The sequence below is a fragment of the Vidua macroura genome, chromosome 2, assembly GCF_024509145.1.
Source record: "Vidua macroura isolate BioBank_ID:100142 chromosome 2, ASM2450914v1, whole genome shotgun sequence".
In the NCBI taxonomy this organism is placed as follows: Eukaryota; Metazoa; Chordata; class Aves; order Passeriformes; family Viduidae; genus Vidua; species Vidua macroura.
The window spans coordinates 94,784,423-94,799,313 of record NC_071572.1 but is presented as its reverse complement, the minus strand read 5'-3'; the positions used below and the strand labels follow the sequence as shown (position 1 = coordinate 94,799,313).

The window sequence follows — 14,891 nt, the reverse complement described above, 5'->3', positions numbered from 1 at the left end:
GTACAGAAAAGGGAAATAAGCCAAAGTGATTAGCCTGGTGACCTTCTCTTATTTCTGGTGGATTTTGAATGTATGTGCACTGTGCCATTGTTTCTGATGAATAAAATTAACATATTCAATTTATATTCTAAAAGAAGCCTAAATTCAGTAATTTTCTAAAGTACTGCAGTTCCAATTTAAGGTGCAAGTTTTAACTTCAGAAATTGTTTGTTATTATTGTTATTTTTCTATATTTTGCATATTTATGTGTTCAGATCGAAGATGCCTAAAAAAGAGAATAATAGCATTTGTGCTAATTAAGAAAAGAAAATAGCTCAGAACAATGACATTCCCCTGGGGTTTTGTTCATATGCCATTTTTAAACAGTTGAACGTTGAGTCACTCAGTAACAGATTAGCTTATTCATCAGCTTTCTAAGAGCTAAATTTCAATGGATTTCTTCCCTTTCTTATATTCTTTCAAATGATTTATATAAAGGAAGGTTTTCACTGTGTTGGTAAGGGTTTCCCAAGAACTTTCCAACTAATGCTTAGTTAAATAGATTGAGTAGAAATTTATACTGTAATTAGTTTGATGAGTGGATTGTTGCACAAACTATATTATCTAGAGTTTTCTACTAAGGAAATGAAAACCTAAGGCGAAGAAAATTAAGGTACTTCACTTGTGGCTGTTATTTATTATTTTAAAACATAATTGAAATTAAAACTTTTTAAGCACCTTGTAGTGTTCTGTTTAACTCTTCTTTGAATGTTTGCTAGGCATTTTGGGAGGCTTGTTATTTGGGTGACATCCACAGTGTCTTTTTTCAGGGTGGCCAGAAACAAAAATTTCAAAGGCCTACTCATTATAGCCTAGTGAGTAAGCTTACATGGAATATGCTGCTAACAATATGGGACTTAACCTCCACCCAGAAGACTTGGCTCCTGTGTAGAAATAGGTTTATTCAAGCAATTTTATTTCAAAAATGCAGTGGCTTGAAAAATAATGAGTATGGATATTTGTGACATCCAAAAAGGTGTCTGAGTTCTTTTTGCTAAACACTAGCACTCAAAACCTCCTATAAGAAATGTATGTCATAGTGTAATTTCCTGTTTTACAAAAAATCTGCTTCCTATTTCCATTTTTAAAATTCATGGCTTTGGATGTTGGTGTTCTGTGGTTACAAATTAAGACAGAGGTCTTGATATACCTTTTATAAATATGCATTTCTCAACTTCTTCCATGTTATAATTTCCTTCTAGGAGTAACTGTTCTTTTCTTTTCATGCTCTCTCCACAGTTTTTAACAACTCTGAGTGGTTCCTCTGTGAATCCTCAGAAAATTTGTGATTCTTTTGGGAGATGGTCAATGCTTCTTCCATTATGTCCTTCATGACACTGCACACTAATTCACAGAAAGTCATTGCCTTGTTATCCATGTTATTCTCCTTTCTTCTCTGTGAAGAACATCTCATGAACCTTTTTTAGCTTGAGCAAGCCAGAGAGTGGTGTCACTGAGCTGTGATGGTGACAGACTACTCCATTTATTTAGGAAATAAACGGACTCTCTTCTTGCTGTAGCTCTCCCAGGTGCAAATGTTTCCATACTGTCCTACACTTTACCACCTGGCCAGTTACTACATCCCCAGGTCTCATTTTCAGGCTGCTCATTTCAGATGCTGTAACCTGTTTCAGCTGCAGTGATTTTAATGGTAAGTCTTGGGAAACCTGCTGCCTTTTCAGTGGAAGAGGTGATGGAGGTGCCTGCAAGAACTGTTCCAACAGCAAATCCTGGGGAGATGAAGGGGGGAAGTTGGGGTAAATATGATGAAGGCAGGGCCTTGAGGATAGTATCTGAGTAGCAGGGACCAGGACCTGCAGGAGGAATGCCACAAGAGCAGAGAATTTGTGTCAGCATACGAAGGCCATTTACCAGCCTCTATCACATTATTTTGCATTACAAGGCATCACCTCTTATTTAGCAACATCTTTTCTGTCAGTTCCTCTGTAATTCACTCGCTGAGCATTCAATAAATATGTAAGGGCTAGGTCCACTACATGAATCCAATCTTAAGTTTCAGATTGTTGGAAATATAAGTGTTTTGAAAAGCTTACATGAATGTCTACTGTCTCCTTGGAGGCGGCTTTGATACCAACTTTATGTTTTTCGCTGAGAGGTATTTACACTGAAGAAAGCAACTTGACATGAATGAATTTTTCTATTAGCATCTACTTTCACATAGTATTTTCACACCTCTCATGATGCTGCTACATTTTTTCTGTCTGGTTCAAATTTTCCACGTTTATTAGGTACCTTCTCTAAACCTTAGTACTGACTCAGAGAGGTGAGGATGTACCACTGCAGACCTTCATGGGACTATTTCAGTGAAGCAAGACAAAAGCCGCACAGAACTGCAGTTCTGTGGAAAATGCTGTTTCTACAAAATGATTTTTTTGACTTTTTACATGTAAGGAGAGGTGGTCATCCTCTTTAAAGGCAAAACCAGGCACATTTAGAGAGTGCTTTATTCAGGAGATTATTCTGTGAGATGACCAATACCCCATACAGAATAACTGGCTCAGCTGTAAATGTTTGCATTGTAGACACCTTTTACTAGATGAAGTCAATCCCACATATGCAATGTACTGTTAGATTAACTCAAAGTTTTGTTACAGTGCCAAAATTTAACATCTTGATTACTTGGAATATAAAAGGACTTCTTTTCAGTTAAATGTCCAAATGAATCACGTATTTTCAATATAGGTTTGGGTTTTTTTCCATACCTTCCATTAACTTGATTCTTCATTATTTATGACAAAAGTGTTGCAATAGAAATTCTGATTTTCTCTTGACTCCTCATTTTCATTTATTCTATTCTGTTCTTGAACTGAGTTTCTTCTGTGCAACTGCCTTAGCCACTGCTGAAGACAGTCATGTTCTGTAACAGCCATCTTCCTGGGCATAAGAGTTTGGATTACAAGGAGGTGTCCCCTTGCAGTAAAGATTTTCAGGTAGCCTGCAAAATGTTCCTAGCCTCCTTTATGTTTGTTTAGTTAGCCACTAAAAAACAATATTGCTTGCTATACTTCATATCTCTTCTCCAAAACAAAAAAGGCAAAATCTTATCTGAAATTATGAGGCTTATGGTTTTGGTTTTTTAACCAAAATGAAACATAATTAATAAAATTAAGCAGAAAGTAGCCTTAACAACCTGCTTTGCTAATTCCAATTAATAATGTCTTCCAATGTATTACTGCATCAGTATTGTGTTTGTTCAGTATTTTGTACTTCTCCATCAAAGCTAATTTATTCTGAAATGCCAAACCAGTAAGATTTACTAATTGTTTCCTCTGCAAAACTGTTCAGGTAGCCATGTTTTTTTTACAACCATGTCAGCATCTCAAAACAAATTGAGAAGACTCTCAGGGGTGACATATTTAGCTGCATAGTGTCAGCTATTAGATAAAGGCAGTGACAAGGATAGTGCAGTTAAATACCTACTCTCTAATTACATTCTCTGGGAAAATTAGAAGTGCATGAAAACACAAAAGTTATTACAGTAATATACAAATTTAATAATCTTGATTACTAACATTAAATAAACTTTCTGACAAAACAAGATAGACTCAACCTTTCTCTTTGGCTCCAAGAAAAAGTTGAAGGCAAACAGAAGATAGGTCTTCTCAGGAAAAGAATTTCACTCTTTTAAAGTATACTTTTGCCTTCAAAGTGTATAAATTAGAGTTGTAAACTACATCAATTGCTTAGACACTATGTGATATGCTCAATGTGCTTTGTTTTATAAGTTAACATAGACCTTGCATTGTAATATCTTCAGAATAATAATATTAAAAAGCTAAACACTGCAAATATAACTTTAAAGAAATCCTGCTTTGCTAATGTCTTGGAAGAACAGTTGGTGTTAAATTATCTCTGCTACCAAATGTATTAATCTTTCAAAATATCACATGAATGTTACATAAATAGATCCTATTTATTTTTCTACTAACTATATGATGCTATTACTAAACTATATTATTAAACTATTACACTCTTGTTTCACTCATGTCAAAAGAACTAAAATCTGTAATGTGTTGCACAAAAACAAAACCAACCTTTCAGGTAGGTGTCTGAGAAGTATAACTGATTTCTGTTGCATTATTGTAAAAAAAAAAGCTATAGAAAAATCAACAGAAATCACTAGTGGCACTGTTTAACATATCCTGACTTGTAGAGTCTTTCTGTATTGACCTTTTCCTTTATATTTCCTAGTTTTCCCTTGTAACACCAGAAGAACAAGGTCTGTAATTGTAATTAGATCAATCTGACAATGAGTCACTCTCTGGCAGCTAAAGAGGAATCGGGAGAAAAATAATCTAATCTTAAACATGAGTGGTATTTGCTGGAGGGAAGGGAGGAAGGGAGGGTGTATGTAATTTTTTTTAAAGGGGAATGTAAAACTTGCCAGGAATTCCTTAATTTTTTTTTCTTAATTTTTTTTCCTAATCTTGTGCTTCATGATCTAGAGTAGCTGCTGAGTATATTGAAAAATCAGAGCAGTATTGGAATCACCTGTAAATACTTATTTCCTTGTGTATGCAAAATGGCATGTTTCAGTTTCTAATTACACTGTTAGGGGCAGAACTAGTGGCAGAAAGATGGTCATGTCTATTTTGTATCCATTATCCACCGGCACCAGTTCAGAAATTGTAAACGTCTCTAATAGGCACCTGAGCATCCTGATCATAGAATGGTTTATACTGGAAGGGACCTTAAAGGTCATGTATTTCCAATCCCTCTGCCATGGGCAGAGATCCCACCTACTAGATCAGGTTGCTCAGAGCCCCATCCAACCTGGCCTTGAACACTTCAAGGAATGGGATATCCACAACTTCTCTGGACAAACTGTGCCAGTGCCTCGTTACCCTCTGAGTAACGAATTTCCTCCTAACACCTAATCTAAAACTTTCCTTTCTTAGTTTTAACCCACTGCCTGCTCCCATCAGTATGAAAAGTGGCTCTCCCTTTCTTTTTTATAGGCCACTTTAAGTTCTGCAAGGCCACCATGAGGTCTTCCTGGAGCCTTCTCTTCTCCAGGCTGAACAACCCTAGCCCTATCAATCTGTGTTTATAGGAGAGGGGCTCCACCCCTCTGATCATCTTCATGGCCCTCCTATGGACATGCTCTAACAGGTCCATCCATGTCTTTCCTGTGCTGCAGACCCCAGAGCAAGACACAGCACTCCAAGTGGGGTCTCATGAGGGCAGAGTAGAGGGGCAGAATCTGTTGTCACACTGCTTTGGAAGAAGCCCAGGCTGTGGTTTGCCTTCTGTGCTGTGAGCACACACTGCTGGCTCATGTCCAGCATTTCATCCACAAGAAACCCCAAGTCCTTCTCCACAGGGCTGGTCTCAATGAGTTCCTCTCCCAGTCTGTGCTTATGTCTGAGATGGCCCCGACAGGTGCAGCCCTTTGCACCTGGACTTGTTGGACCTCATGAGGTTCTTGTGGGCCCACTTTTCAAGTTTGTTCAGGTCCCTCTGGATGACATCCTGTCCTTCTGTTGTGTCAACTGCACTGCTCAGCTTTGTGTCATCTGAAAACTCACTGAGGGTGCACTCGATCCCACTGTTGATGTCAGTGATGAAGATATTGAAGGGCACAGGTCCCAAGACAGAGCCCTGAGAGACAGCACTTGTCAGTGGCCTCCACCTGGACATAGAGCCATTGACCACAATTCTCTGGCTATGTCCATCCAGCCAATTCCTTATTGACCAAAGAGTCCACTCTTCAAATCCTCATCTCTCCAGAGATGGGAGTGTCATATGGGACTGTGTTAAAGGCTATACAAATGTCTAGGCAGATGACATCTGTCAGTCTGCCCTTTTCAACAGTTGCAGTCACTCCATCATAGAAGATTGGTCAGGGAGGATTTGCCCTTACGAAGCCATGCTGGCTGTCTTGGATCACCTCCTTGTCTTGCATGTGCCTTAACATTGTTCTCCTCATCCTTCCCAAGTACAGAGGTGAGCCTGTCTAGTTCCACATGTCTTCCTTTCTTATCTTTTTTTAAAATAACACTAATGATTCTCTTTTTCCAGTGACCATGGACTCTGCCTGACTGGCGTGCCTTTTAAAATTTGATGGAGAGTGGCTTGGCAACAACATCCGCCAGCTTCTTCAGAATCCTGGGATCCATATCATCAGGTCCCATGAGCTTCTGACTATTCAGCTTCATCAAGTGGTTCTGAACCTCCTTTATCTATTATAGTGGGAGAGACTTCACTCCCCCAGCTCCCACCTGGAGGTTCAGGGAATCAAGAGACATTCAGGGACTTGAGATCCTGCAGTGGTGAAAACCACAGTTCTTGAGAGGCCTAAGTACAGCTGCAATCTTGGCATAGCAATCTAGAGCTGGCTGTTGTGAAATGCTGAGCTCTCGGGGCTTCTGAGTTCCTTGTCCTCTCTGAAGCACAAATGCCTGACTAGACCTTTTTGTTCTCCATCCTCTCAATATCCAAGATTGGATTGCACTTTTGAGAATAAGCACACAACTGAGCAATGAGTGTCCCCCTCGCAAAATGTCACATTTGGTGTAGCGTGAATGTCACATTTGGTGTAGAATGAAAGTCTCAGCTAGGCTGTGAGGTCTTCAATCCAAGAATGATCTTTTGATCCTATACATATGCAGGGGTTTAACCTAGTTTTTCATATATTGTGTGTTCCCATAAAAAAGTGGTTGAAATTTCTGGTTGAATCCTGAATGTGAGGCACTTTGTAATGTAAGCAATAAAATAACATAACACTATATAAATGGTAAATTGCTGCATTCTCTATGTTGCTATATTGAATTTTTACTTTAATCTCATATGGATAAAGTTCTCAATATGTGCTCCAAAACACTGTGACTAGCAAAAAGCTGACAGGTAGTGTACTGAAAATTTACAACACAGGATCAAAAACTCTAAAACTTCTGGAGATAAGAGAGGTGGGTGCATTCTGGTACCAAATGTGGAAAAGCCCTTGTGCAGAAGGTAATTTGAGTGTCTCTTTCTTTCCTTCAGAACTCTTTAAAATAAAAGTCACCATAGAAATGTCATTGTCTGATTATTTACTAAAATAAAAATGTTCATGCTGGAATGTATTTTAGTCAAGAGAGAGCTTAGGCTTGCCCAAGATTAGATATGATTATATTAGACTTGACATAGAATGAAGGTGAACATTGCAATATATCATGGAAAAAATGCAGCAAGAAATCAGACTTTTATCTATAAGGAGCCATAAGAATGTTTAGCATGAAAACTGGAGGAACTCCAGGTAGTGCATCATGGTGCTATATGCACCCAGCATTTGCTGCCTGTTTGGGTTTGTATAGCTATGAATTCAGACGAAAGGGGTACAAAGATTCTGAAATAGAAAGAAGTCACTGAAATAATGATAGTTCCTTAATCTCACAGTCGATTAATGTGTAAGGCCTCTTCTCCTTTCTTAAATCATCTACCTAGAGTTACATATTCTCATTCTTTAATCATGTAGATGATAAGGAGGCTTGACACTGGCTGTTGTATTTGGTGAGCTAAAATATGCTGTCATAAAGTACATTGTTGAGTCTGTTTTGATACTGTCCTGTTTGGCGTGGTGTAAATGTTAATGTTTCAATTGATTTTTTTTTCTTCTTTTCATCAGCTGTAAAATATTAGTAGGTATTTCTAGTGATAAATGGGTTTTAAAGACAGCCTAAGATACTGGAGGGCCCTGAATGTGAAGTGGCCATGAAGCCCCAGATATTGCTGCAAAGGATGAAACATTTGAAGTTACATAATAAGCAGATAGAAATTCTAGATATTCTATAATTAACTCTAGCAGCTCATTGTAAGGTTCTGTGTATTTGATGGTCTCCTTCAAGCTCTCATGAGTCTTGTAGGTCCTAGATTAAATCAGGACCTAGGCCCCAGTCCTGAGGTACAGCTAATCCTGGGAGAAAGCCCTCAAACTTTTTTCCATATAATGTCAAGAGGTCAGCAAATTTTGAAAATTCATTTGCATTAATTTACATGCATGAATTTACATGCTTCTCTGGCTAAATATCTACTTATGTAAAAGTCCTGTCTTACTTCTAGTGCAGTAGGGACAAGTCCTCAGATACATGTCACTATGAATTGTAGCACAGGCAACAGAATGATTGTAATGTGTCATCTCTCCTTTGTTCTCATGTCATTACACCATGAAGTGCAAAATTATTGCTCCAGCTTGTGGAGAAAGGATTTGTGTAGGAAATCTGTCCCATAACAGAGCAAACTGAGTCTCTTAATAACTGAGAGCTATTGTTCTTTGTACAGACCGCATGGAGGTCCCAAGGAATGAGGAACTGGTTCATCTTACAGCCATGAGACCTTGGGAGAGCAGCCTTCACTTCCCTCAATAATTAATAAAACCATTACTAATCAAATGGACATTTCCATGCTGAAACAAAATTCAAGCTGTAAAGGTAGAGAGACATCTCAGCATCCAGTTTTCCAGCAGCTGCTATCACCAAGGTTGTTGCAGATGTGCATTTTGACAATAGTCCAGAAGCCCAGCCAAAGAGCATAGGAAGCTGAAAATCCTTTCTTGCCTTAATTAATATGTTTTGCCCACTGAGAAGCCCTTTTCAAATGTTTCCATTCTATTTTTTTTTTTTTTTTAGAATATACCAATTAGGAGGTAACTTTTTGAAACAGAATAGCAATAACTGCTTTCTGATCTCAGATGTTGCATCATGAGTTGGCATTATTTTTAGTTGCTGTGACTGAGTGAATAAAACTGGACAGAAGATATATGTGGATCAGTAGGTGCACCCTTTACTGTGGGTTTTTTCCAAATTTCTCATTTGTTGACACAATAATTTTCACATTAAAAGTTTATTCTTGTTGGACCTGACTTGTAGGTCTGATATAAATCAGACCTACTTTGATTTAGGATCAGCTGTAGCAATGATGTTTTTTGTAAAATCAGTGCTTTTTGAAAGATGAATAGTGCCTTAAATCTAACTGTAAAAACAAATTTTAAGCAGTGGCCATTAATTTGAATTACACAACAAAAAACAGAGAATGATATTTGTCTCACAGTGATTAAGGACAAAAAGGTAAAGGTATGTGATAGAAAAATCTCCATTAATTCCATCAGCATTTAGTTGTAGTCCACAATGTGCATGTGAGTGGTATAAAAATTGTTCAACAAACATGTCAAAAATGTTAAGCAATGCTACGAAAATTTTCTTTTTATTTCAATTGTCTGAAAGTTGCCTAATACCACATTTTATAATTCTATAATTTCAAGTTCAGTTTATTACATTTAAGAATCATACTGAGCTATGGAGAACAGTAACACTGTGAAGAGATTGTGGAGTTTTCCGCTAAAGGATCCTTGAATATTTCTAGGAAGGTCATGGTGCTTAGCTACCCAAAAAAAAAGGAACAGAAATTATTGTTTGTCTGCATTGCAGAGAAACGTAAAAAAAGTTTTTCCTATAGGTGTACAAGGTATGGAGATATTTCTGTGAATATATTTGTTTTGACTGTCCATGACAGCTGAGAAGTAATACATGCCAATTTTATAACCCCTCTGTTATAGTGCAGTTATTTTACTCCTTTTCAAAAACCTAAGTGCTTTTTTTTGTTTTGTTTTTTTTGGTTGGTGGTTTTTTTGGTTTTTTGGTGGGTTTTTTTGGTGGGTTTTTTTTTTTGTGTGTGTTTTTTGGTTTGGTTTGTTGTTCTTTTTTTTTTGTTTGTTTTGTTTTGTTTTGTTTTGTTTTGTTTTGTTTTGTTTTGTTTTGTTTTGTTTTAAATAGCTTTAGCCAGTACTAGATATATTGAAATGAATCTGCTTTAGGCTATGCAGGAATGGGGGGGAGGGGGGGTGAGGAGGATAGGTCTCAAGGAGGGGAAATTTGAGCTAGTCCCTAACAAATTTCTGCTGTCTCCTGTTGTCAGAGAAGGATGCATGCACATGACTAAGTACCTCATCATGACTTTTACCAATGACTTTAAACATGATATGACAAAGAAAAGTCAAGGTCAATGCTTCTGTACAGACATTTTGTGATGTCTGTAAGATAGTAAATTATAAATTATAAAATATGGTTGTGGCTGTGGAAACTGTAACATCTTTGACTAGCAGTTAGACTTGTGTATTAGGGAATGATATAGCTGCAGAAGTTAGAGACCAAGCTGCTTAAGGGTTTGCTCTGGATAGCAGTAATCCAAGGGTCACTGTAGCAATGGAGATGTCCGTGACTAGCTGAAGAACATTCGTTTCTTTGTTCAGTCAGTGCTGCACTGACTTGCTGGAGGTCACAGATTAAGCCAGTAACCCCTTCAGTATGTGAGCACACAAATTTATGCTCTCTTACAACCTCAGCAATTTTTGCAGGGAAAAGATAGGAAAGGTGGGTGAATCAGAGGCGCACACACACACACACATATATATCTAAATTGTGTGTGTCTATATATGTGTGCATATGCTTACCTGGGCGGGGGAAGAGGGGGTGGTTAGGGTGCATTATGTGTATGTTGTAGAGAAGACTTCTAGATCCAGTTTCTGCAGAGTGTGTTGATTCAAATGCAGCCCACCACCACTGCTAGTGTATTTTAAAAAAAGGATTTAAGATAGTATTAACATTGAGCACACCTTGTCTAAATAATTTTAAACCATACATGTCTGTTTGTCTTTTGGTGCACTGCAGCCCTCTTGTTTTTAGTTCACATGTGCATAAGGAGTTCTCAACTCCTGATGCAGCATAATTTCACCCTACTTTTCTCACCATGTGCATAATCTTGGCAGATAAGGCAAAAAGTAAGGCAAACAGCTGGGAACACAAGGCTTTGAAGTTGTTTAGGTGTTTACATGGCAGTTATCTGAATTGCACCTGGGCATTTGCTGGCAGTGAACCCCACTGCAAAGGGAAATGTATGCCTTTCTATGAAAATATTAACTTTTCAACTGTAACACAAGTGCACTGTCCTTTATTTATATGGGTGGAAGTGTTCATTTTGAAAATAAACAACAGAAGTCAATGTACACCACAAGTGTTGGTTTTCCTATGGGCTCCACCAGAATTTGCAGCGGAGTTGTCATTTCTGACACATCTTGTGTGTGTTTGCTGTGGAGGTGGTGAGGTAGGTGGCATCCTCTTACCTGGTGCTGGCACACTGGAAGCCATTCTGTTCTTTCTTAGAAAGGGAGAACTATGAAACCTCCCAAAGGGAAACCATGTCATTTGTATGGGAAGTTTTGCCAGCTTTAAATCTGGCAAAACAGCTCTGATAAACAGAGAAAAACACAGAGGCAAAAAAAAAAAAAAAAAAAAAAAAAGGATTTACAGCAGGTTTCCAGTACTGAAATGTTCTATAAAGACTAAAATTTATAAATTACAAGATATAAAACAATCAGAATGTCTGCTTCTCCTAAGGGCATTAGCCCTTGCTGGGATGCCAGAAGGGGCAGAGATGCTATCTAACAGTTTCCACAGGTGCTCTCATGAAGTTGTCCACAGCTCTTCTGCTGTGCACAGCTTCTGTGTTTTCAGTAACTCTTTGAAATAAAACAATTTAGTCTTCACTTATTCCTGCTTTACCTTTTACTGAAAAATGACCACTAAACAAACCTGTGTTGGTTTTCCTCAAGAGGCCTAAAATTTTGACCAAGATTTAAACTGATGGCTAATACATCAGTTTACTGGGAAAAGTGCATTTTTGTTTAAGACTAAATTACAATGATGAGTTTTATTGACTGTGAAGGAGAATACCCGATATCCACTTAGAGCCTAGCCATCATGAAACATTTCTGTGGACACTCAGTAGTGAAAACAAACAAGCTGCTGCTAATGGCAGTCTGAAGTTCATTCCCAGCTAAGTACCGCTCTGGGCCAAACTAAAATAACACTACAGCTATAGCCAGAGCTCATAGGGCTTGGTTTTCATGTTCTGCCATGGATTACTGCTAACTGCTGTTTGCTTTAGCAGTCATTCATTTCCCAGAGCAGGATAGCAGTCCCCCACTTTCATGCCTCTCTTTGTTCTTGTGTGACCTCTTGTACCTTTCCCACTTCATTCTATCTTTAAAATAGATATAGCACTTCTTCCTACTCAAGAGGGTAAAAATGATAGCAATGTGTGACTCACTGTATTGTTCCAGGATTGTAAAAAGCAGGGGCTTCTCTGGCCTCTCACTTTTGTTCATCTCCATTTGGCAGTCATTGCTCTTCTTATTTGTCTTTCTTCCTCCCACCTCCACCCCATCACATTTCCACATGACCCCAATGCATATGTTGTGACAACTACATTATCTCCAGTTTTTATTCATGTTTTTGTTTATACAGAAGCATGGCTGGTTATCTTAGCAGAGGACTGAGCACTAATTGTTATTTGCACAGTTCTGAGCATGTTGATGTTAGTCCTGCTGCTGAGTTGAGAGTTCGGAATGACTAAGTACTTCTGGGACTTGGTAGAGGTAAAAGCATAATGAAGAGGACATTTTTTGATTTTATCAGGATGAAATTTGCTTAGACGTGGCAGAACTGTGTATCCTGTAAGGATGTGATCCTTAAAGGGTGGGTGTTGGGAGTTGGGCACGATGAACTGAACATTTAGGACACCATGCAAACCAAAAGGGCATACATATTCCACAAGCTGTTTCTTTGGGTAAATTCTTGAGGTTGCTTGTACCTGCTTTGCAAGAACATAATACCCAACTGTCAGGTTAGATTTTAATTAGATTTTAACATATTGGCTGTTATTAAAGCATATCTAAAAGCAAAAAAAGTGGGAAGTGCTATTGTGAGTTTGTGTAAGTGAAAGAGAATGGGGGTCTATCACCACTTTACACCAGGTGGAACCAGACCTGTTTGGCTGCCCTGGTCACCTTGAAGGGCTGAGAGACATCTGTTTCTGCAGTAAAACATCTGTGGTCTGTCTCTCAGGTATATCCAGCTGGCCACAAAGGGCAAAATAGTGACAACAGAGAAGCTGTTCTCACAGCTTGCTTTGGTTAGAACATGAACTTCCATGAGCACAGTATAGAATCCCTGAAAATTTAACAAAATGACCATGGATATATTACAGCAAAGTAACATTCTGGAGTTTTAAATATCTACATCTCCAAAATAATACAAAAAAAAGAATAATTTTACCTGTTTAGAGCTATTTTCTAAATTAATTCCAGTGACCTCTAAAATCACAGGTATAATAAAATCTTTGAAGGTGAAGAAGCTATCTGAACTTATGATACCTTGGTGCCCTTTTTTCATGGTTTCAAGTACAAATACTGGTAGAAACAGTCCTTCTGTTTTGTGAAATGCTTTGCCAGTTTGTAAAATTTTCTTATATGATTCAAGACCAGGCTTTGCAAATTTCTTATGTAATGAAATACAATGAGTTAAATATTAAACACATTTTCAACACAAAATGTATTTTTTCCTTCAAAGCTATCAAAATGAAACTTTTTAACAATTTGCTTTTTTAGTTGATAATTCAAATTCTCTGTTGAAAAGTCATATCAATTTAATTTTTAAATGGAAAAAGAGGTAGAAAAAGTCCTCAATAGTTGCAAGCTCCAAAATACCATTTCTACTGATTCCCATACTATTATTCTTATCCTTCTGTGGGATTTGCGGATCAGTTGCAAACTACTGCACTATTTTACCTTTTTTTTTTTTTTTTACCCTAAAGTAAATGGTGGTATCTGAGCATACCTGCATATGTGGTGCAGCATAGTCAGCAACAAAGAGGCTCTTGTCAACATTGTCAACATGGAGGCTTTTTGCTAGCCATTAAATAATAGGAAATTTTTCATGTTCAGACTTCCACTAGTTGTACTGGGGCCAAATTTAGGAGATCAGATAGTTCAGTCTTCAAGTCTGTGGAATAGCAAACACAGTCATTTTATTCCATAGGGGAAATCATAGGAGAAGCAAAGGTAATACAGAGTGAATGACAGCAAAAAACCCAAGAGATTACAGAGTATTAAACAAAGTGCTTGCATTAGAGCAACATGTGAGACAGAGGAAGTGGAGCTGTAATGGAGCTCTTGTGATGAAAGCAACAAATTAAACAGCAGAAATTCTTTGATGTTAAAATTAATGTTCTGCTGCTTTTGATTCTCATTTGTCAAGATGAGTGCTAGTGCTGGTGCAAGATAGGCATGGCCAGCTGAGCCACAGGGATGAATGGTATCATCTGATGGCAAAATGAGCAATTGCAATGGTTAAATACAGTAAAAAATACCATGGAGGCACACCCTAGCACTCACCAAAAGTGGCTGCTCCTCATGTGTTGGAACTGAATCTTCCTCAATAAAAATTTGGTTATAACCCATCGGGCTGTAATTGCTTAACATTTGGAAATCATATTAGCATCTGCCAGAGGTGAAATCTCCCTGGTCTGTTGATATAATAAATTCTTTTAGATAAGTATGATAAATTATTACACTTACTGAAATGCATGTTGCTTTACTGTTAGTCTTGTAGCTCGTTTTTTCTAATCTCACTTGGAACATTGTTGCAATGGCTTTAATTTTTGTATACTTTATTATTGCCCTGCTCCACATATTGTAAACCTTTTTTTAATGCTGTTCAAAAGCTTTCACTTTAAAATAGTTTCCAGGCAGTTTTTTATTTGATCAAAGCATTCAAAACAGCAGCCATAAGTCACATTATTTTCTAAACTTCTATCAATAGGCAAAATAGATACATATTTGTAGCAAAGAAAAAAAAGCAATTTAATAACTCTTTCTTTCTATGACAGTTTTTTGAACCAGCACTGATCTTGGTGCAAAATAAAATAAATATTTAGACTAAAGGAAAATGCATTTTAAAAACTGTGAGTGAGGATAATTTTGCCAACTAAAATACTAAAAGAGGGAAAATAATTTTCAA

At 37.6% G+C, this 14,891-nt stretch overlaps 1 protein-coding gene across 1 annotated transcript in view; it reads left to right on the top strand.

The window, feature by feature from the left end:
• Positions 1-14,891, top strand: part of STARD13 (StAR related lipid transfer domain containing 13) — a 288,367-nt gene that overhangs the window by 103,457 nt on the left and 170,019 nt on the right. The gene's annotated exons all lie outside the window — the stretch shown is intronic.